At 41.3% G+C, this 24,429-nt stretch overlaps 1 long non-coding RNA gene across 3 annotated transcripts in view; it reads left to right on the top strand.

Annotated features, from left to right (window-relative positions):
• Nucleotides 1–16,001, top strand: part of LOC141498474 (uncharacterized) — a 97,622-nt gene extending 81,621 nt beyond the window's left edge. For 2 of the 3 annotated variants that reach the window (XR_012471653.1, XR_012471652.1), the window contains 2 exons: nt 13,027–13,162; nt 15,574–16,001. This is a non-coding gene — a long non-coding RNA (uncharacterized LOC141498474). Of the gene's footprint in view, nt 1–13,026; nt 13,163–14,730; nt 14,790–15,573 lie in introns of all 3 variants that reach the window. The other variant, XR_012471654.1, reaches the window with a different exon arrangement.
• Nucleotides 16,002–24,429: the final 8,428 nt, after the last annotated feature.

Below are 24,429 nucleotides of genomic sequence, written 5' to 3'. Positions count from 1 at the left end.
TCGTCGGCCCGGAGGCGGCCGCCCCCATCTCCCCCCGCGCCGCAGGGTCTGTCACTGCGGGGCGCCCCCCACGGGGGTCGGCCCGGCCATGCCTGGGGCTCCGGCTGCTCAGGGGCGGGCGGCGGTCCCCGCGGCGCCGAGCCGCCGCCCTCCGAGCCTGGGCGCCTCCCGGGCCCGCGCCGCCGCCGCCGCCGCCGCTCGAGGGGCCGCTCCGCCGCCGGAAGGATTCCTTCCCCTCGGGGCCGCGGTGGAGGGACACTCAACGGGCGCGCCAGCCGCCGGCGGAGGATGGAGCGGAAGGATCTCGGCCGGCCGGGACTTCCGCCCCCCCCGCCCGGCTTCGCGCCGCGGCCCTGCTTCCCGGCGCTCCTTGGCTGGCGGGCGCGGACGGATACCGGCGAACGGGCGGCGGCGGCGGGCGCGGCGCGGCCACGGCGGCGGCGGCGGCGGCGGCGGCGGAAGGATAAGGACGAGGCTCCTGGCTCCCGGGGCTCCTTTCCGAGCAGCGGGAAGGAGGCGGCGTGGGGGAGGGGCGGCGGCTTCCGTCTCGCGACAGCCCGAACGCCGGGACCCGAGCCCGGCCCCCTCCGCCCCCCTCTCCTCCGCTGATTGGCCCGAGCGGCTCCTTCTCGGCCCCCGATTGTTCCGGTTCCCCAACCGTCCGGCGGCTCCAACGGCCACGCCTCCCCCCCCCCGGGAGCCGTCAATCAGCCCCGGGCGCCCCCGCCCGGCCGCGGCCGCGGGCCCGGATTGGCCCGGGCGGAGAGGGGGCGGCGCGGGCTCGGGGCTCCCGGCGCGGCGCCGGCTCGGGGCTCCGTCCGCCCCGCATTGTTCTCGGGGGGCGCGCGGGGCCCGGGCCTTGTCTTTGTCTCCCCGGGGCGCCCCGAGCGCCAGGCCGGGCAACCGGCACGTATTCAGCGCCTGCTGCGTGCGGGGCCGAGGGGCACAAAGGCGGGGGGCTGGCGGAGGCCGCGGCACGTGCGCCCCGGGGCGGGGGGCCCGGGGGGGGGCGGGGGGGGGCCCGGGGGGGGGCGGGGGGCCCCGCGCCCTGCCGTAGTAATAATCGCCGGGTCAACAAACGTGTCTGAAGCGTCAGCCCGGCCCGGGGCCCCGGGAAACGGGAAATGGGGAGGAGTGCGGGGGTCCCCCAGGAGGGGGCCGCAGAGGTGCTGGGGGGCCCCTGCCCGTGGGGGCCGCAGAGGTGCTGGGGGCCCCCGCCCGTGGGGGCCGCAGAGGTGCTGGGGGGCCCCCGCCCGTGGGGGCCGCAGAGGTGCGGGGGGGCCCCCTGCCCGTGGGGGCCGCAGAGGTGCGGGGGGGCCCCCTGCCCGTGGGGGCCGCAGAGGTGCGGGGGGGCCCCCCCGGAGGGGGCCCCTGCCTGTGGGGTCACGGGGTCAGCCGTGGAGGAGATGCCGCGGACACCTCCAGTCCTTGGGCCAGGTTCCCGTCCCCCTTCCCCCCCCGGGCCTTGCCTCGAGCCCCCTCTTGGGCAGGGTCCCCCTTTCTGGCAGACCTTCCTGAATGCCCCTTCCTCCTCAGGGCCCCCTGATGTGCGGGGGGCCAGGACTTGGGCGAACTTGGGCAACCACCTCTGCTTTCCAGGCCTCCTTTATGTGAACTTCACGCCTGGACTCTGCTGACCCACAGCCCCAGCTCACAATTTCCACATCCCCTAATAGGACCAACTCTATCTCCTTCCTTTGGGAATGGTTTTGTTTTTGTTTTAGATTTTGCAAGGCAGTGGGGTTAAGTGGCTTGCCCAAGGCCATAGGCTAGGTCATTATCAAGTGTCTGAGGGCAGATTTGAACTCGGGTCCTCCTGAGTCCAAGGCCGGTGCTCTATCCACTGCACCACCTAGCCTTCCCTCTTTGGGAATGGTTTTAAGAAAGTCTTGGATTAGAGATGGAGAAGAGAAATAGTGGCATCGGGGAGGTGGTTTTGGCTCCATTGCCTCCTCAAACAATATGACCTCCACTCTTTGAAGAAGTAGAGAGATTGCCCCTCTGCAGTGATTCCTTCCCTGGAGGAGATCTCAAACCTGGGAGATTTTGGAGTAGAGTCATGAAAATAAAAATGAGGAACAGGCTTCTTATCTACTTAGTCCCACCATCCCTCAAATAAGGTTTCCCCCTACTTTGGGGACCTAGCCCATCGGACCAGCAGATGCCCATCATCTAGCTAAGAATGTTGAGAAAGTCAAGTTTTTAAAGCAAAATATTGGCCAGTATTCAGTAAATACATGCCATGCAGTTCTGTGGTTTGCCCCCTGCCCCTAGAAGAGGAAAGAGGGCATCCCAAATTCAAAATAACTAGGGAATGCCACAATTTCAAAAAGATTGAGAAATCTGGGAAAGCTGTCCTAGAGAAATACAGTATTGACAGCAGACAGTCTTGGAAATGAACCCAGTGGGGATGAACCTGTGAGATTGTGGGAAAGTAAAAACAAGAGAAGGCAACAAACCATCAGAAAAAGGAGAATAGAGACGTATTTGTCAGCCTGGGTTTCCCTCATCTCCCTCTGGGACATCATCAGCTTGGCCACAAAGGTGGTTGTTGAGCAACGCACCCCTTTTGTGAATACCATGGTCCTAAGTGACTTACTTCCCTTGATGTGACCTAGAGCCCTTCTCTTTGGATTTCTGTTTTCCTCCTCTAGAAAATGAGTGGATTATGCCAAATGACCTCAGAATTTGAGGGTTGTTTGGACCTTTGGTGATCACATAATCCATCAAGGTGTCAAAACTGAGGGCGTTGGACCTAATGTCAGGAAGTGACAAAATCAAATTCAACTTCAGATACTAGCCTTGTGACTGGGCAAGTAACAGTCTCTCTCTGTGCCTCAGTTTCCTCATTTGTAAAATGGAAACCCTTTCCCAGGGTGGTTGTGAGGATTAAATGAGATATTTGTAAGGTGTTTTGCAAGCCTCAAAGAGATATAAAGTTCTATTATTAATTTCATATTAAAGATGAAGTTCAATGTTAAACCCAAGGTCACACAGTTAATGAAACCCAATTCCAATGCCAGGTTCTCAAGGAGAGCTCTCCTGGTCCTTGAATGTCACAGAACATGTTGCTTTGTAACTGATGCATTTTTGTATAATGTGTATTTTAATTATCTGTATATGTGTCTATTCTCTGACTAGATAGGTCAAGCGCTGTTGCCTGCTAGTTAAGGTGTGTGACTTGGGCTCCCTGGGCCTCAATTTCTTCACCTATATAATGAAGGATTTAGATGAGATGATCTCAAATGTCTTTTTCAGTCCTAACTATTATTTTATAACTAAAGTTCCTATCTCCTTTAGCATCTAGGTTACTTCTCTACCCCTGCTGTGAACTTAATACATGTTTGAGGACTGAAGCAGTGAACTAGAGAGCTAGAATTTGAACATGGATCATAGGATCTTGGTCATAGCTAGAATCCTAAAAAGGAATCTTACAGATTTGATAGTCTAAATTCTACAGGAAAAACTCAGACACAGTTTGGTAAGGCTCATCTAAATCTCTTTATCCTCTCCAGAGATCTTTATTTTTTAAAAAATATCTTTTCCAATTGCATGTAAAAACAATTTTTAACATTTAAAAAAGTTTTAAGTTCCAAATTCTCTTTCTTCCTCCCATGCCACCACATGTGCAGTCAATGCAAAACATATGTCCATATTAGTCAGGTTGTGAAAGAAAACTCAGACCAGAAACAAACAAGAAAAATAAAGTTTTTAAAAGTATGCTTCCATCTGCATCCAAACCCTAGCCTCTCTTTCTCCTGGAATCTTTAGATATGGTCTCTTTTAGCTCTGACTCTCTGTGGTTTCAAATGAGAACATTATCATATTCATTCAAGAAATTATTAAAGAGTAGCTATGTAGAAAGCCTCGTGCATCTCATACATGGAATGCCTCCCAACCATAAGAGGACCATAAAGCCACAGTCCTTCAACTTCTCACACCTATTATGCTGAGGCACTTGGAAAAAAAAATCTCTAGGCGTCAAAAATGAATCATGGACAATTGCCCCCTCTTGTGTCAGGGCAGACCTGGCACAGCTTTGAAATGATTAGAAATCTGGCAAGGTTGCAGAGGTGGACCAGAAGCATGGTGGCCAGGACATGGAGGACCATATTTGGAATTTTAAATTCTGGTTACCACATTTTAGGAAGGACATTAAAATAGGGTTCACAAAAAAAGTTACTAGGATCTTAGGGAATGACGAGGCCAAAGAAAATGAGGATTGCTTTAAGGAGAAGGGGTTATTCAACCTGGGTATAAGTGAAGATTTGGGGAAGCATGAAAGCTGTCAGATCCATATCACCTCTTCTCTGTATACTCTTGGAATAGGATATTCATTGATCTTCCTGCTTGATGGGTCTCTCCATTCCAGTGCATCCTCCACATGACATAATCAAATTCAAAATTATTTTCCTTATGGGCAAGTCTGACCATGCCATTCTCTTACTAAATTCCAGTGATGCCGGGGCATGTGGCTGGCCTACAGGGCAATTTTATGCAGCCTACCTGTGCGTTTACTAAATGCTTTAGTAAATGAAGCCGAGTTACTGCAGAGCTCTCATTAAAATGGCAAATCAAAACATATTGTCTATTGTTTCAATAAAAACTTTTAAAAGTAAAGTTGAACCTATAGCTCTGACCTATAGGATCAAATATAAATCCTGATTGACATTAAAAGTCCTTTAGCACCTGACTCTACCTTATATTTCTGGACTTATTGGACATTTATTGAATATATTACATATAATTCCTCTTCATATATGCTACAGTCAAACTGGCTTTTGGAAGAAATGTTTTTAAAATACCGTACATCATCTCCAGTCTCCATGACTTTGTACTGGATTCTAATTCCCTCCATCCTTTCCTCCATTCTTTAGCATCCTTAGACTTCAAAATTCATCCAAAGGACCACTTGTGGGAAACCTTTGCTGATCCCCATAGTGATGAGTTTCTCTCTCTCTCTCTCTCTCTCTCTCTCTCTCTCTCTCTCTCTCTCTCTCTCTCTCTCTCTGTATGTTGGATGCCATTACTTGGAAGACTTGGTTCAATCCCCCTTTATCATTTACTAAACAAGTAATTTCATTTATAAGGTGAGGGAAATGGATTCAGTGACTTCTAAGATCTCTTCTATTTCTAAATCAGTGCTCTTGGGAGCCTGCAACCTTTACATGTACTTGCTTTCTCCCCCATAGATTGTAAGTTCCTTGAGGGCAGGGACTGGTTTTTTTACCTCTCTCTGAATTCCTAGCATACATAGAAGATACTCAATAAATGTTTGTGAACTGCTAGATACTATGCTACCACTATGTGTATATGTGTGTGTGTATGTATTCCATTGACTAAACATCTTTGTGCCAAGTCCTGGGCTAGGTATTGAGGACAAAAAAGAAAAAAGTAAAACATTCGGTCACTGCCCTTGAGATGCTTACAAGTTTGTTAGAGGTGCCAGCATGGACATATATAGATAAGGGGCAGCTAGACATCAGACCTGGAATCAGGAAGATCTGAGTTCAAATCCAGCTTCAGACTCTTAATGTGTGACTCTCAGCAGGTCAGTTAACCCTCTTTGCCTCAGTTTCCTTATCTGTAAAATGAGCTGGTATATGATTGTGATAGAAAACTACTGTACCACAAGAAATGATGAGCTCAGTGATATTAGGAAAATATGGACAGACATGCACAAATAAGAGAATACTACACAGTGACAGCAATGTCATTTTAAGAATAACTTTGGGTGAATAAGTCATTTTGACTATTATACCATCTAGAGAAAAAGCTGATAAATAGAAATATGTATAGAATTATTTTACACATATCCATATTTCTAATGGTAACCATCTCTAGGGCAGGGGTAGGGGGGAAGATTTATATGATAACTATTTTTAAAATAAATAGATATACCGTATAGATTTTCAGTTTCATGTATAATCATATTTTTATTATACTATGTTATGGAAAAGGCTATTTCATAAACTAAAAATTAAAATTTAAAATAACTTAGAGAAGGAAATGTCAAACCATTCAATATCTTTGCCAAGAAAACCCCAAATGGGGTCACAACAAAGCAAGCTGAAAAAGGTCTAAGCAACAAAACAATACAGATAAATCTCTGATGGAGGCTCCGGCAGCTGAAATTTTAAAGAAGCTAGGGATTCTAAAAGGCCAGCCAGGGGAGCATTCCTGGTATGGAGGCAGGAGAGGGAGCACCACTTGGGGACTGATAAGCAGACCAGTTTTGTCTGGACTGTGATGTGTAGGAAGGAGAGTAAGCTCTATTAAGGCTGCAAATGTAGGCTGAGTCCAGGTTGAGCAGGGCTTTCAATACCAGACAGGATAAATTTCTTTTTGATCCTGCAGGTAACAGCGCCATTGGAATTTATGGAGTACAAAAAGGATGTGGTCAGACACTTTGGTAGCTCTATGGGGGATGAATTGGAGGGGGCTAGGATGGCAAACCCAAGGGAGTCAGTGCCTTCTCAGAAGTTTTCAAGTACAGACTTGTCAGAGATGTAGTAGAGGGATTTAATAAAAAGGTTCTTGACTAGAAGATAACTAAACTTCCAGTTCTCATAAACTGAGGGGGGGAGGAACTCTACATTTCATTGTAATGAATCAGTGGGCATCTTTGCCCATGGCTTTGCCCAGAATTCCATATATTCAAAAATAATATCCCTACTGCGTCAACCATCAGTACTGAAATCCAACAGTTTTGGTTGAAGGCATGTCTCCTTTTAAAATGCCGAGAGGTTCAATCGGAAAATCATATATATATATATATATATATATATATATTATACATATATATATATATACTCACACATTATGTACATAGAAAAAATTTGACATGAAAACAAAAGATAACAGAAAAGTTATCTTAAGAGGTACAGTGGAAAGAATGTTCATATGAGAATGTTCATTTTGGTTTGGCCACCTACTCACTGAATAACCCCACAAAAGCTGATTTCTAAATCCCTTCTCACTTTAAAAAACTGATTCTAATTCACAAATTAAGCCATTATCACCCATCAACTCACCCAGTGGATTAGTTAATCAGATCCCCTACCAGGCTCCTTAAAAACCAGAAAGCTAGCCCTAGGCTATTTTGCTAAGGCTTAGGGAAATGGTACACTAGAAAGAAATTTTGCCTGAGTCTAGAGAGAGAAGATACTCAACCCAAGCACAGTGTTAACAACTATAGGATAGTGAGAAAAGTATTGTACCTGTAGGTCAGGAGATGCAAATTCCTGTAGGATTTCTCTTCAGATCTTCATTCCTTCACTTTTAAAATCAACAAGTTGTATGGAATTATGTGGACCCTATATTAGACTGCTGTCTTGGAGAGGGAAGGGAAGGAGGGAAGAAGGGGAACAAATTTGGAACAAAATCTTACAAAAATGAATGTTAAAAATGAATGAATTGGATTGGCTGAATGCATCAGATCCCATGGAATTCTATGATGAGAGTGTTGCCAATCAGTCAAAAAAGCATTTATGAAATACATTCTGTTTAAGATTCTCTGCTAAGTACTATGAAGAAAGACAAAACTGAAAATCTCTGCTCTCAAAGAGCTTATGTTCTATCTGGGGAAACATGTTTTAGATTGTATACTTATAAAGTAAATATAAGGTGATTTTAAATTAGAATACATATTAACTATAAAGTCATGTTAGATATGATTTAAGTTTAAGGTAATACAAAATGTTAATATCATATATAAATATATTATGATATTAAATATAAGGCAATATAAAATATTCATATATAAAGTGCATATACATTGTATACATGAAGTATATGCTAATTTAAAACTTTGTATATTATGTTAATATATGAAAAAAGTATAAGATAATTTTTTTAGGGGATATGAGGAAGCATTAACAGCTGGGCAGTGAGGAAAGAAGTCATATGAAGGATGGCAGCCAACCTCAGCTCTGCAGAAATAGAGGGGTTCTAAGAGGGGAAAGTGAGGAAGGAATGCTTTCTCTAGGCCTAGGGGCCTCATGCAACCCTGTTCTTTGTCATTTCGTATCATTCACTGTGTGTGCATGTGTGTGTGATTGTTTTTCCCATTTACTTTGTTGTAGAAGCAGCTAATTTGGCTCAGTGGGTAAGTCCAGTGGATAAGGTCCAGTACCCAGGGTCTGGGGCCCCTGAGTTTGAAACCTTGCCTCAAACACTATGACCCTGGGCAAGTCACTCTAAGGCAGATCTTTTTTCAGTTTCTTCATCTATGAAATGGGTATGATAACAGCGCCTACCTCCTGGGTTTCTGATAAGAATAAAACGAGATCCTATTTGTAAAGTGCTTTGCAAACCTCAGCATGCTGGCTGAGACTGTGACCATTGTAGTCATTGTGGGTAGAGTTTTCTTGCCTCTACCGGCTTTACTCTGCATCAGTTCGTTTTTCTAGTCTTCTCCAATTTTGTCATTTCTTACAGTAGCACAGCATTATGTTTTTGCACTGTCAGGCCTCAGTCTATGGGCTTTGTCTACTTTTTTTGCAGTACTCACCTATTTTACAAAGTCAGCGGCAATGTCTGAGCAGGTGACTGCCTCCCCCCCCAACCCCTTACCACAACCTACATGCAGGAAAGGGAGAGAGAGATCTCCTGGGTCCTGGATAGTCACATAAGAAAGGGGTAAAACTCACTGTGGCAAATGGGATGAGAACTCTTTTGTGGATAAAAGTGGGGGAGGAGGCTCTTTAAACAAATATAGCAAACAATAAATTTTGCTGTTTTGTTCTTGAGTCCAGATCCTCTTTGCCACCTCAATCTTCTGGCATTACCATTGGTCATTTCATTGATCAGGGTTCTCAAGTCTTTCAAACATGGTATGGAGACAAGCTTAAGTTTCTTTATCTGATTCTAAATATTCCCCTTCCTGCTAATAGAGTTGTGAAAGTTGGAGAACTCATATCAGATTGGGAGAACTAAGTAGCATGTCTCCATAATATTTTAAAGCTGTACCTTAGAAACCTTTACTAAATGGCTGCTATGTTTAACCATATGCTAGATGCTCAAAAGGACCTCAGGAAACATCCCATCTAGTGATGAAAATAAAGAATGTATGCAAATTTATGAATTTGTCTAGTGCCATTTGAAAAATAGAAGCCAATTTCTTCTCTGGGTTTGAAGGAGGGAGAAGTAGTGTGGTAAAATGGAAATCCTGGGCATGGATTAAGGAAAGACTGTTTGAATCCCAGGTCTGACCATTTAATAGCTGACCAAAGCAAAACATTGAAACTTCCTGAGTCTATGTTTCTTCATCTATAACCTAGAAGGATTGTTATTTTTTGTTTGTTTGTTTGTTTGTTTTGCAAGGCAATGGGGTTAAGTGGCTTGCCCAAGGCCACACAGCTAGGTAATTAAGTGCCTGAGGCTAGATTTGAACTCAGGTCCTCCTGACTCCAAGGCTAGTATCTATCCACTGTACCCCTAGCTGCCCCTACTGCATAGGACTGTGAAGATTAAAACAATGTATGAATTAAAAATACCTTACAAAACTCAATATACTACATAAATGTATCACAGGATCTTCAAAGTGGACCTTCATCTTGGTATCAGCTTTATACATAACTAAGCTTTACCAATGTTATAATAAAACTAAATGGTGTTGAACATGAAAGACAATCTGAATACAACCCATCCTCATACACTGACTAGCTGTGTGTGCCTCTGAACTAGTTACTTGGCCACTGTCTGCCTTAGATTCCTCATCTGTATAATGGGGAGAACACTGCCTCCCAACAATCAGGGCTGTGAGCAGCTAGCTGGTACAGTGGATAGAATGCCAATCCTGGAATCTAAGGTCCAGTTCACATGTGGCCTCAAGATCTTGGCTAGCCATATGACCCTGGGCAAGTCACTTCACCCCTTTTTGCCTCAGTTTCCTAATCTGTAACATGGAAAATCTGGAAGTCAGTGTCTCTGCCAAGAAAACCCCAAACGGGGTCATGAAGAATCAGATATGACTGAACAGCAACATCTGGTTTGGGAGGAGGACCAAATGAGACAATTTATTGAAGGAACTTTGCAAATCTTAAAAATAGTATATAAATAGTAGCTATTATAATTATTTTAGGGGCCTGGGTTTCTGAAATGACTTGCCTCCAGATCTCACAGCTAATTAATAGTAGGAAACAGATCTGGGATCAAAATCTAGTAGATAGAAATCCATTGCCTTTCTGTGAATAAGAAAAATAATAGCTGCCATTTTAAAAACGCTTTATGTACACACCTAAAAATATTAGGTGTACCTCTACCTAATAACCCTATGAAATAGGGGTGAAAGCTGAAATGGAACCTATTTTGAAGATAAGCAAATGAGACTGAAGTTTAGAGACTTGATCAGATAGACAGTAAGGGTTGTTGTTTGGTCATGTCCTGGCCCTGTGAGAGGTTTTCTTGGTAAAGATCCTGGAGAAGTCTGTCATTCCCTTCTCTAGCTTATTTGACAGATGAGGAAACAGAGGCAAGCAGAGTGAAGTGACTTGTCCAGGGTCACACAGCTATTGTCCGAGGCCGGATTTGAACTAGGGGAGATGAGTCTTCCTCTCTCCACTGAGCCACCTAGCTGTCCCAATAGTGAGGGTTAGATATGAGTTGACTTTCAGGTCTTCCTGAATCCCAGCATCCACCCTCCAGCCACTCTGCTGGGAAGACCCCCCTCACTGTGATGAATTAGGTAACAGTGGCACCATATCATATACAACACCACATCATATCCAACAGCATCCCATTGCCATGAGCCTCCAAATGAGCTCACCTCATTCCATGGCACTGACGTCCTGTTCACCCTGTGGTTGAAATAGTCCTTGATAAATATTGATTGAAATCATCATCGCTACCATCATGATTTTAAGCGACACTGTAGCTTTAAAGCCGAATAAAATATGATAAACAGACCAGAGGCAGAGCTCTGCGCTCGGAGAAGCACAACCTTTTATGTGCAGCAACACTGAATTCTGCCACGTTTGGAAGGCATTTTGAGACGGAGCTGAAAACAGCAAGCTGTATATTGTAGTTCTCATCCAAAGATCTCAACACACTTTGAGGAAGCACGTTTTCAAAAATCTCCATTTATGGGCTGGTTTCAAGGTCTACTGAGATTCACTGACTTCTACAGAGAGCTGGAAAATAAAATTCAGGAGCCTATTTCCATATAGCAGAACACAGAATTACCATATTGTGGTGAGGATCATACATTTATTTGACTTTCAATGAGCTTGATACTATATAGCATTCATAAACTGGAGGACAGGTGTTTTTAAAAAATAAAACCAATATATAATAAAACAATACTTTCCCTCTTCTGTACTACATCCTAAGGAACAAGACAAAAAAGAAGCACAGAACAATAGCAATGCATATTTTAAGAATTTTCTTTTTGGTTTGGTAGAGAAAAATGATATACTTTAATTAATAATTAAAGTATTACTTTATTGCTGTTGTTCAATTGTTTCATTTGTGTCTGACTCTTCATGACCCTATTTGGGATTTTTTGGGCAAAGATACTGGAGTGATTTGCCATTTCCTTCTCCAGATGAGGAAACTGAGGCAAAAGGGTGAAGTGACTTGCCCAGGAGAGTCAGTATCTGAGGATAGATTTGAACTCAGATCTTCCTAAATCCAGCCCATTATCCACCACTTCACTTAGGTGTTTGAAAAGCTCTTCTGCTTACAAGCTGTCTCCCATGCACATGTCAAAGATGATTCAGTGATAGACGCAACCATGGCAATAATTTGTTTAATGTTTCTGCATAGGAGTTCTAACCTTGAACACACACTAGCTGTGGTTTCCTAGCTCCTGTACCCTCCTAATGCTCCAGGAAATTCTCTAGAACTCTTAAGAGTTGCTTCTCAGGAGTTCCCAATAAACATGAAAACACAAGTCCAGTCCCTAGCCCCCCATCCTTCTGCACATCAAGGGAGACATAAATCATGATAACATAGGCTCACCAAAGGTGTTTGCCTCTGTCATTGTGGAAGTTCCCAAAAATCCAACTGAAAGAAGGATTCTTTCTAGAGGATAAATTTAATCTGGATGATTCTGTCTGGAGATGACATAAACCTAATCTCGAAACAGTGAAGTACATTTTCAGTGGGATCCTGATCACTCAAAATATTTCAACCTAATGATTCAAATGGGAAAAGAGAAATGGCTGGATAATAGCCCCTCTGTGACATACAAGCAGGTGGTCTTTCAGCATGCAATGGTGACAATGGCCTTTGTAGTAATGTCAGGAATGTTGGCAGCAACCACCAACTTTCCCTTTCCTTATCCAGTGTTTCCAATGCCTTCTTGACCAGAATCTCAAAGAGAAATTTGCATAACCCTAGTTGAGGACAAGAGGATGACAAGATTTGTAAAGGCAAAGGAAGAGGAGAACAAGTGTTTATACTTAAAACCATACTCGGGAGGAGGTGAATGGTTTTCAGTCATACAAACTCAGCTAAGGGTAAAAGGCCTTTTCAAATCAGTAAGGATTCATTACTGTGCTAAGTATTGGTAATGTTGTTTGTCCATTCTTGAAGAGGATCATTGCATCAGAGAAGTGATGGCATGACAGACAATTGAATTGCATTTAAATGAGAGCTGCCCGTCCAGTCTTGGTAATGGGAAATAACAATATATAGAAGGAAGTAGAAAAGCAGGGTCGAGGAGAAGAGAAATTGTAAGAGTAATGAAGGAATGGATTTGACTGGCATTGGTAGTCTTCCGATAGAAGTCCCAAAGCAACTGAGTCATCCAAAGAAGAGGTTTCTGGATTCATGGTGGAAAAAAGAAGTCTGGAGAATCAGGACTGGAGCCCAGAGAGGAAATATTGTGAACAGTGATTTGGGAGATGATGATTAAATGACTTGCCCAAGATCACACAGCTATAAATAAGTCTTAAGTGTCTAAATCCAGATTTGAACTCAGGTCCTCCTGACTCCAGGGCCAGTGCTCTCTCCACTGCCTCATCTAGCTGCCCCAATTTGGGAGATCTTGAAAACATTTTAAGTTATCTTTTTGTGTTGCAGGCAACAGTTTTATAAGACACTAGCAACAAAGCCGGCCCTGAGACAACATCGGCCTCGGTGAATTCATTCCAAAGGAGCATTTCTCATGGCAGGAGGGATAGTGGCAGGAAGGAGATGGCAGCTGACTTCTGTCATGGTAAGATGCCCAAGTAAGCAGTAAATGGAGAGTAATGGTGCCTCCAAACCCCAGCATGAGTAGATGCCAGCCAGCATGGTGAGGGAATTCCTGAACCATGACAGAATCCCTGGACCAGGCCAAGGAACAGCAAAGCATGGAGCAAATCAAGAATTTGTGGCTTCATGGTTATTGACTCATGCAGATCTGTAGACCGTGTAGGTCCCAAGGTAAGGTGGAAATTTTTTTTGACTGTCTATGATTTCAGGTGTGACCTTTTTATATTCTGGAAAGGACATGTCAATTAAGTATCATTTTTATGATAATTTTTTCATTAAAAACAAACAACTGCATTTTATTTTATTTTCCCCTAGTACTTGTAAAAACAAGTTTTTATATTCATTTTTAACCTTTGAGTTCCAAATTCTCTCCCTTCTTCCAACCCACACCCCCTCATTGTTATTTGATATAGATTAAAAATGTGTAGTCATGCAAAACTACTTAATATTTTAAGGTTTGCAAATTACATATGTTATCTCATTTAATTCTCATGACAACCCTGGGAGGTAACTGCCATTTGTATTATTCCCATTTTAAAGATGAGAAAATTGAGGTTGAGAGGTTAATTGATTTACCAAGAGTTGCAAAGCTAATAAAGTATCTGAGAGGTAGGATTTGAACTCACAAGTCCAATATCCACTGAGCCACCTCAAAGCAAACTGAGGTTCAATGACTTGCCCAGGGTCCCACAGTAAATATCAGAGGCCAGAGTTGAACTCAGAACTTCCTGACTCCAGGCTCATTGGTCCATCACTGTTTCACAGCAAGAAAAGCTGAAACCTTTGAAGAATCAAAATTGTGGATGATCCAGAAGGCTCCTGAGCAAGAAGAGCTGTAAATGATAACCTCCAATCTTATAGACCCCACCTTTTATTCCTGATCATCTAATACTTTTTTTTTGGTTAGGCTTATTAAGTCTTATAGGAGTTGGAACTAGTACAAATCTTAGAGTCCAGTGCCTTCATTTTACACATGAGGAAAATGAGACCTAGTGACACAAGCCAAGTGGACAGAAGTTTGAAAAATCCAGTAGAGCAAGTTCAACTCCACAACTTCCCTTCTCTCTCCCAGTTTCCCCTCTCTTTCCTTTCTCTCCTCTTCCTCTCCTATGCCTTTTTAGGGATCTTCTTCCTTTTACTTTTACCTCCCTTCCTCTTCCTCTCTCCCCTTTCCTTTATTCCTTCCTTTCTCTTTTCTCTACCTTTCTCTCCCCCCCCCCCCCCAGCCCCGATTAACCCTTTCCCCTCTCTCCCCACCCTCCTCTTCCCTTTCTGGATATCTTCCTGCTATATTTTAATCTTCTGCCTTCACCTCCAGTCCTAACTCTAACTCTCTCCTTGGGAAACTGTGCTCCCTCTTAATGAAAATTCACTATATCTAAGTGCAGTGATTCTACATGCTGTTGATTGTCTACCTCCCATGCTGCCCTTAGGAATATTAATTAAATCAACATTATCATGATTGTTACTGGAAAGGACGCACCAATCAGTTGCTGACTGATTCCACTTATTATATCTCTGACTTCCTAGACTACACCACTCCATATATGAGTTGACTTTTCTTCTATTGGAATATAAGCTCCTTGAGGGTAGGAACTATCTCATTTATCTATCTATCTATCTGTCTGTCTGTCTATTTATTCATGTATTCATTCATTCATTTATCTATCTATTTATTTGTTTGTTTGTTTGTTTATTTATTTATAGGTCTATACTCAGTGCTTAGCACACTGCCTGAAAAATTTTAAGTATTTAATATTTTTTTATTCATTCATTTGCTTCTGGATTTCATAGCTCAGTCTCAATGCAGGTTAAGATCACATTGTGTTTTTCTTTTTTATTTCTGACTGCAAATATCACACTCTCATTTTTAATATTCAATCATTGCGTAATTTTGGGAAATTAAATTTCATAATGATTAAATATTAAAAATAAAATTTGAATTCAGGTCTACACTGACTCAAGACCTGAGTTGTTTCCACTTACTAGATTATAATGCTGTTATTTGTTGGTAATTATAATTTTCCATTGATTGATTTGAGTTCATTCTTGTTTATAGGCAGAAAGCTGAACTGAATGAACTCTTGAGACCCTATCTATCCTAAAGATTCTATAAGTTAGATAATATGAAAATATTTAATTATACTGAAGAAACAATGTCTTCTGTTATACTCCAAGTAGCCCCAGTTGTCTCTTATCTTAGTGTTCCTCTGAGACATTGAGGGAAGCAGGAAATGGAGAATCCCATAGGACCCATCTTAGGATGCTTTGGAAATTCTGTCAGCATCCTCTTTTGTAGCTTCTTCCTGTTTTGCTGAAAATAACCCTCTAACATATTCAGATATAAACACTTCGAATATCTTTCTCGTTTAGGTTGTACAAGAGAACAGCTGGAAAAACTGAACTCCAAGAATTTGGATATGGCTGTGACTGGTTGAACCAAAGTGACTTTTTTCTTCTCTGTAAGACCTAGAGTGACCAAAGGCATACCAAAGGGTACGTACCAAAGCCCAAGAACACCGAAAATTTGCTGTGATCCCTGGGGGCAAAGAGTGAAATGTATTAAGATTGAGCTGGATATGGGCAAGTGTGGTATTGTGCTATCACTGAATTTGGGATTCTGATGACTACTTTGTAGAGGAAATCACCTGAGCCTCAGTTTCCTCCTATGGAAAAAAGAAGGGGATGGACCGGGTCCTAGATCACAGCAGTCATTAATGGGCCAATGTCAACTTGGAAAAAGTTCTCCGTCCCCTCAGATCTGCTTGATAGAGCAAATTAAACAACTCTGTCAGTCCAAAGACATGGGTAGCCTGTTAATAAAATCTTCAGATTGCACACAACTAGAAGAAAAAGATGGCATGGTATAGGATAAACTCAGGATCCAAAATGATCTTAACAAGAGAATGCATTGGGATAAATCTGATGAGATTGCATCCTTGGCAGGGGGGCAGTGTTCAGATTTTGCAAATTGCCCCTTCCTGATCCACTGTTTTGCAATCTGTTGTCTACTGCCTGGGGACACTGCGAAGTTCAGTGATCTGTCTAGTCACCCACCCAGGACCTCAGAAGTGGGACTGCAAGCAGACTTGTCCTGACCACTACACAACTACGTCACTATGTCCTCCCTTCTCCAGGCTGTTGTTCATATGATAGAATTCAATAGGGATAAACATAAAGTCTTATACTTGGATTAAAAAGTCAACTTCACAAGAACAAGAATAGCTAGATAGATGTTTGAAAATCAATTGGAGTTTTTTTAGTAGACTTCAACCTTAATATAAATCAACAGTGTGAAAAAAGGGACTGAGAATTTTATAGGATCTCTATACTTAGGTCTAATCAGATAATATCAGCAGTATTATGTTCCGTTCTAGGGTATTATATTTTAGGAAAGAATAACTTGTCTTCCTGATTTAACTGAGAAAATAGAGGCTACCTGCCTTTAACTTTCTCTTCTCTCTTATTCCACAAACATCTTTCCTCATTCTTTCCTCCTTTACTTCAGTTTCTGAGAAAGAAGTCACCTTTTTCTTTGCTAAGATAACCCCTCTACTTTTGCACTTGATCCCATTTCTTTCCTTTTCATTTCTTCTAAGAGTTTGTCCCTTTGATCTGTGTGTGTTTCTCTTATCTGTGATCTCTTCTTATGTAAGGACTCCTTCTTTTCTGCCTATCCAAATCATACCCAAATTTTCCATATACTTAAAAAAACCTCTCATTTGACCTTGCCATCACCTCAACTATTTCCTAATTTCTCTCCTCCCTTTCATAGTCAATTTGCTAGAAAAAACCATCCACTCCTCCAGCTTCCATCTCTTCTCTATCCACTGATTTCTTAGTCCCTTGTAATAGACTTCCAAGCCCTCAGCATTCCACTGAGTCTTTGCTCCCCTAGGTAATCAGCGATCTTTTAATCGCTAAATCTGATGGCTGTTTCTTAGTCTTCATTTTTTTAATTCACCTCTTTGCAACTTTGACATTGTGGACCCCACCCTTCTGGTCACTCTCTTCTCCCTTGCTTTCTGTGATGTTGCTCTCAAGAAATTCCCCTTCTACTCAACTGATAGCTCTTTAGTTCCTTTTCAGGAGCCTGTCTCCCCAGATGTTACTCAAAGTATAGCCTAAGACTAATAAAATGTGGGAGGAGGCTGAGATAGCTTTGATACCCAAATCCCATGGACTCCACCATCCAAGGTGTCAGAAAAATAGGAAATAGAAGGGGGAAAGGATTAAAATTGCCAAAGACTTCAGAAGGGAGAAAACTCATTTACAGATCTTGATTTTAAGCTGATAAACCAATAGACAAGACATTAATAATATAAGGGAATCTGGCTTCCAGATTAGCTAATAGATCAACCATAATCTATCAAAACATATTATAAGACAAAAGAAAATGAATCATTACCTGGTGAAGCAGAGGATCCTGTGGATTCTCAAGAGATCATGGAACAATAGCAGAATATTCCTGAATAGTTTAAAAGAAAAAATAAGAATTGTAAAAGCAGAATTTGTATCTTCTATGGCAGAAATAGAATAGAAAAACTTGAATCCAAGGTGATAAATTTAATTTAAAAAAAAGAATAACTGATTGGAAATGTTAATACAGAGGTGAAGAACAATCTGGAAGAAGAGAAGTAAAGAGTAATAACATTAAAAGAAAAACATATTGATCCTGAAAGTAGGAGCCAGAGACAATTTACAGATTATAAGACTCCCAGAAGAACACTCTAAGCTAAAAAACTTGAACACTATAATGTTAAAAAAGGTAAGAAGACAGCCCAGAACTCCTAAATGTAGAGAATAAAGTGCCAATATAAAAATTGTATATTTCAAAACCCAAGACAAATAGCAGTTAAGATTAACAACTCCAATGACAACAAATTCTTCAAGCAAGCAAATAAAGGAAATTTGAGTAATGGAAGCCTATCCTGTACCCACTAGAAACCAGAGGAGAAGATGGAATGTGTTCCAAAGGGCAAAGGAGCTAAGATGCACCTGAAGGTAACATAATCTGAAAACCTGACTATTAAATGATTGACTTAAACAATAAATATTAAATATTAAACAATTTAAAAAGATTTTGAAGTGTTTCTAGAAAGTAAACCATAGGGGTGGCTAGGTGACGCAGTGAATAGAGCACTGGTCTTGGAGTCAGGAGTACCTGGGTTCAAATCCGACCTCAGACACTTAATAATTACCTAGTCGTGTGGCCTTGGGAAAGCCACTTAACCCCATTGCCTTGAAAAAAAAATCTAAAAAAAAAAGTAAACCAGACACAAGCAAAAATTATTCCAGATAACAGAAATATGAAAAAAAGTAAATATACACAGCAACCAAAAATATACTAAGTATAAAAGAGTGAAAGAAGTAGTCAAATAAAAGAGATGGTGAAGAAGTAGACCTGAAACATTTTGAACTAATCCTCATAACAATGTCTGCCAGTGAATCAATATTTTGTTGTAGGACTAAATTATTGAATGAGAGGGTACATAAAAGGGGGAGACTTGGAAGATAATAATAGGGGGAATAAATGATGTACCCTAATTAAGGTCAAAGATTTAGAGTGAAGGAAAAATAACGGCTGTAGTTGCTAAGGAAGAAGAGAGCCTAGAGGAGAATGGGTGTGGAGGCAAATGGGACATTGCAAAATGAGAGAAAGAGGAAAATCTTGTGTCATTGGTGGGAGAGAGTCCCACTGATCAAAGCTCCCATACCGAGAGACATGCTCTAAAAGGAGGGTGTGAACCTTCTAATGGGTATACTCTGTAAGGATTTGGTGCTTAACTCATTCAGTCTCAGAAGTAGAATCAAAATTCCTAGGTGTAAGTGATGCTCAGAGGAATGGGAGGGTAGATTTCATGACAAAGGGGAAGAAAAATAACTGTGGGAAAGGGAAAAGGTTAATAGTGAACTATGTAATCAGGGACATAGGAAAATTCCTACCATGAGGCAATATCCTCCCTCTCACCTGAAGGAATAGGTATTTCCAACAGTGAAACATAGCAGAAAAAAGGGCTAAGGAATCTACAAGGCAATAACTTAGAAATGCTTTAGAAGAGGGGACACAAAAAAGTTACTTTAGAAATTTTAATTCATAAGAAATAGACTAAAAAAGACTATATAAATAGCCCTAAAGGTCATGAACCATAGAAAAAAAAGTCTAGGAGGACATGAAAGATAAATAAAGAGGAGAATGAGGTTAAGAAGTTATTTTTTAGAAAAAAGTATGGAAGATTTTAAAAAACTAATCTAATTTGAAGAGGAAGAAAAGGGAGATTTTGCATGATTGAGAAGGAAAATAGAGGAATAATTAAATAACTAAATAAAAGGAAGAAAAAGGAACTAATAAGATAAGGAAAGCTTTTAAATTAGAGAAATAACAAACAGAAGGACTTGAGCATGAGAGGAAGAGAGCTAGTGAAAAAATTGCCTTAAAGTAGAAGAAGCTAAAATAACTTGGAGAAAAAGTACTTTGTTTATAGACTAAGAGGATTTTTTTCTTGATTTTGAAAAAGGCCAGTATTAGAGATATAGCTCTCTTAACTTTATTGTTTTTGTTTTTTAGTTTTTTTGCAAGGCAATGGGGTTAAGTGACTTGCCCAAGGCCACACAGCTAGGTAATTATTAAGTGTCTGAAGTCGGATTTGAACTCAGGTCCTCCTGACTTTAGGGCTGCTGCTCTGACTGCACCACCTAGCTGCCCTGCTCTCTTAACTTTAAGTATGAATGGATTAAGCATTCAAATAAAATGAAAACATCACAGATTATATAAGAAAACAATTCCTTGATTTTTAAAAAAAAATTATTTAAGGCAATAGGGTTAAGTGACTTGCCCAAGGTCACACAGCTAGGCAATTATTAAGTGTCTGAGGTCAGTTTTGAATTCAGATCCTCCTGGATCCAGGGCTGGTACTCTCACCACAGTGCCACCTAGATGTCCCCTTCCTTGTTGTGTTGATTGTAGAAAACACATCTAAAAAACAAAGACATATGTACAATAAAAATAAGAGGCTGGAAAAAATTAACTATGCATTTAGTAAGTCCAAAAAAATATCCCCCAAAATAAGAGATGCTATCATGCTATCCAACAAAGCCAAAAACAAATATTTATATCATTAAAAAGACAAACAATGGAACTATATTATACCGAAAGGAAACATAGTCAATAAACTAATACCTATAGAAAATATTTGCTCCATTTGCTTCAGCATCTAAATTCATAAAGGTAAAATGAATATACCTTTAAGAAGACATATGTAAGAATACGATAGTGGCAGGAGATTTCACTGTTCCTCTGGTTTGAATAAGTCTAACAGAAAGATAGACAAAAGGGAAAAATATAGAATTGAACACATTGCTTGAAAAACTAGAGTTAACTTAAGAATGTCTGCTAAATGAACCAACTAAAGAAGATACATTTTACATTATGAGATATAACTTTTTACAAAAAGTAAACTTGTATTAGAATGCAGAGATATTGCAAACAAATGTAAAGCAATCTTTTATAGACCATAACAATAAAAATAGTAATCAGTTCAGATGGCACAAAGCAACAACCACAGCACTGACCTAAATGGAGACTTAATGATGAAATTCTAAATAATAAGTTAATCAAGAACAAATCAAGAACAAAGATGTGAAACGAAAGTGCTTATGATAAAAGAACATATTAAAATTTCAGGTGCAGGTCCTGTCTCATAATAGCTTAAAAAAGATAGTTAAATTTTCAGTGTGAGCATTGACATCTTAGAAATTTTTTAAAATGCATGTGACACACTTTTAAGTTTAATTTTCATTATTTTCCATCACTCTTGAGTCCAGACAATCAACAAAACTTTAAATCAAGCTCTGCTTTGTTACATTTGCCAGTTTCTAAGATGTAGATGCACAGACTAAAATAATTTAACAATTGATTCTCCTAAGCCAGCACACCTCTGAATAGGGTTCAGATCCCCTAAGGTCTTTCCCAGCTCTGAGATTCCATGATTGTGTGATAGATGATTAGTAAAGTACCTTCTAGTTTTATCCTGTGTCCCACAAATTGTTTCCTATACATTAGCTGATTTTGATCCTCACAACAATCCTGTGGTTGTATTATCATCAACCTGTGTCTTACAGGTACTGAGGATCAGAAAAGGGAAGTTATTTATTCAAAGTCCAATAGAAGTAAGTGGTATGGTTTGCTTGACAACCAGATATCTTTTCTTCAATTCATAAAACCATGAAATTTTAGAGCTGGAAAGAACCTCAGAGGTCATCTAATTTGCCATTTACTCAAAGCATTTATTTCTTCTAAAACATCCCAAGAAGAGGGAATCTCACCTCTACTACCTAGAAAGGCATCTCATTCTATGGCCAGGGTAAATAACTCAACCTCTATGATAATTTTTCCTTATTTTGAACTGAAATCTGTCTTCCTGTGTTTTCCACCCATTGACTCTATTTCTGTCCTCTGAGGCCAAACAGAATATCTAATCCTTTCCCGTTTAATAATCCTTCAAACAATTGTCCAGTATTTTTTCTCCCCCCCACTCTTAACATATTACCTTAAATTTGTCATTCTAAAATGAATGATGGAAGTATTTAGCACAGTAATACTTCTGCAACATTTTGATCCATCTGTAATTGAATTGATGGTAGCATTTCCTCCAGACCCCCCACTCCCTCTCATGCCTTCTCACAATATGACTCACAACTACATATAGTAAAGATGGGATGTGACAGGGAGGGATAGCCTCCCAAGTCGGCGGTTCCTTGTCCTTCAGTACCATGGCTTAAATTGCTTCTGGGGCATTTAAGCTTGGAGTGGGGTGGGGTAGGTGGAAACCCTCCCAATTTTTTGGCATTGGCAAAGGGGCTTGGATACAAAGCTGCCTGAAATCCTGTGCTTCTTCCTGAAATGGAAAGCTGACTTCTAAAAAGAAAATAACGATGATGAGTGTCAGTCGTTAATGCAAGGAACAGATTGCTCTGTAGTCTGTGTTCTCCAAATCATTGAGATGATGATGCCCCGTACAGTTCTGTTTCATGCCTACATTTTTGGGCAAAACGCTAATTTTAAGCTATTGGCACTGTGAATTTGTACACATGTAGGAAAAAAAATCAACAAAGTATGAAGGAGGTGTGGTGGTTTTTTTGTTGTGTTTTTTTTTTTTTGGTGGAGAGGGGAGGGAATTGGAGTGGAGAGGAGGCTGTATATGGAAAAAGCTAACAATAGCACCCTTAGGGCTGACGGAATGTCACGCCCACTGGGAGCTTTAATCATATCCTGTCTGGAATTCTAGGGCAACACGAGCCCATGTGGCTTCTTCCCATCGCTGTAGAGCTTGAAGCCCCAGACAATACAATGAACTTCTCCCATGAGACTTGGTGTGCCAAACCAGCCCCCAAATAGTACTCCCCTCCCTCCCACCCACACCCTTGCAAGATGGATTCAAAACCAAGTCTACAATCACACAACAGACTTCCTGAGAAACACATTAACTAACAGTAGTATAAAATTGGGACTATGTTCTTAACCATGGTACTTTGTCTCATCCCATAGGCACCTTGGGATAGAGGGTCTTAAGGGAGTGTGGGGTCTGGGCCACATCATAAAAGCCACCTGCTTTGTCCTCCATGAAGACTTCACTGATCTCCTGGTAGATAATGAACTTTTACTCTCAGTCCCTTGTTCTGACACCACAGAATACTTTCATTTAAAAAAAAATGTAATGCCTTTCTTTGCTCATGTCTGTGCGATGACCCAGATCTGAATAACCAAGCTTCATCTCTTTCCTTTCCTCCAGTCCTGTATCACCAACTGCCTTTGAACATTTTGAACTGAGTGTCCTTTAGCATTTCAAACTCAAAATGTCAAAAACAAAATTCATCATTGCTCCCCTCTCCTTTCCCACTCCCAACACACATCCTTTTGGAACTCCCCATTTCTGATGAGGGAATCACCAACATTCCAGTCACCCAGTTTCACAGATTTCAGAATTATCCTCAACTCTTCAATCTCCTTTACCCCCTTCTCCTATTTCTGCCAGGTCTTGATCCACCCCTTCTCCCTGCCCACATGGCCACCATCCCCCGGTCATGCCCTTATTATTTTGCCTGGATTATAACAATAGGCCCCTTCTTTCCTTCTCTCCCCTCTCTACATAACTGCCAAAATGGTATTCACTCCCAGACATAAGTTTCACCTTTGCTCAAGAAATGCCCATGGCTCCCTATTACCTTTTGGCTTCAAAAGAGTTTTAAAACCCTTCTCTGTCTGACTGCAGCTATCTCTCTGGACGTCATTCCCTTTCAAGAATTCCTGGGGATGGGAAGAAGAATTTATGTAGCATCTACAATGTGCTAAATGTTTGTTTTTTTATTTTAAATGAACATTCTCATTTGATCATCACAACAACCCTGCAAGGAAGATGAGATGGTGACCCCCATTTTACAATGACAAATGAGGAAATTGAGGTAACAGAGGTTAAGTAAATTAGGGTCACCCAATTAATAAATGGTTCATGCTGGATTTGAACTCAGTTCTTCCTGATTCCAGGTCTAAGTCCCCCGGCCACCTCAGGCAAGTGGACCTATTTGCTGTCCCTCCTCACATAATATTCCATTTCTTAAGCCTGTATATTTGCACCCTTGGGGTTCATTCCCTTCTTACCTCCCCATAGAGTGACTATTATCTCAGGGTCTGCTTGATTTTTATCTTTACAACCCCAAAGTGGCTTCCACAGAGTCCTGTACACAAATGGTACCTTATTAAAGTGAAAAGTGAATGGATTGATTAATTCGCTTCTGAGGAACAAGAATTTTTTTTTAAAGAAGGCAGGCAAAACTAAACAACACAATGGCCTAATCTGACAGTATATGCACTATTTTGCATCCATAGCCAACCACCCTTCTATTCAGAAGTGGCAGTGGAGTGCTCTGCAAAGATCACTATTAGCTGGAGAATCCCAGGAACTAGATTCCAATCTTCCTTTGTATTATCTTATTATGCTTGCTACCTGTGTAACCTTGGGTCACCCTTGTGAGACTTCATGGGACTGAAATGAAGGAGTTTGACTGAATGTCCTCTCAAGTCCCTTCTAGCTATTCATATATGACCCTAAAGCCTACATAGAACTATACTTTTTTATGCAGTAAAATTACAGGCAGCTCTTTGGCTCAGTGAATAGTGGATAGAATGTGGAATCAGGAAGACACATCTGACCTCAGATATTGGCTCGGTGA

This window comes from Macrotis lagotis, chromosome 1, assembly GCF_037893015.1.
Source record: "Macrotis lagotis isolate mMagLag1 chromosome 1, bilby.v1.9.chrom.fasta, whole genome shotgun sequence".
In the NCBI taxonomy this organism is placed as follows: domain Eukaryota; kingdom Metazoa; phylum Chordata; class Mammalia; order Peramelemorphia; family Peramelidae; genus Macrotis; species Macrotis lagotis.
Note: the sequence above shows the minus strand (reverse complement) of the source record. Positions and strands in the feature narration are given on the sequence as shown.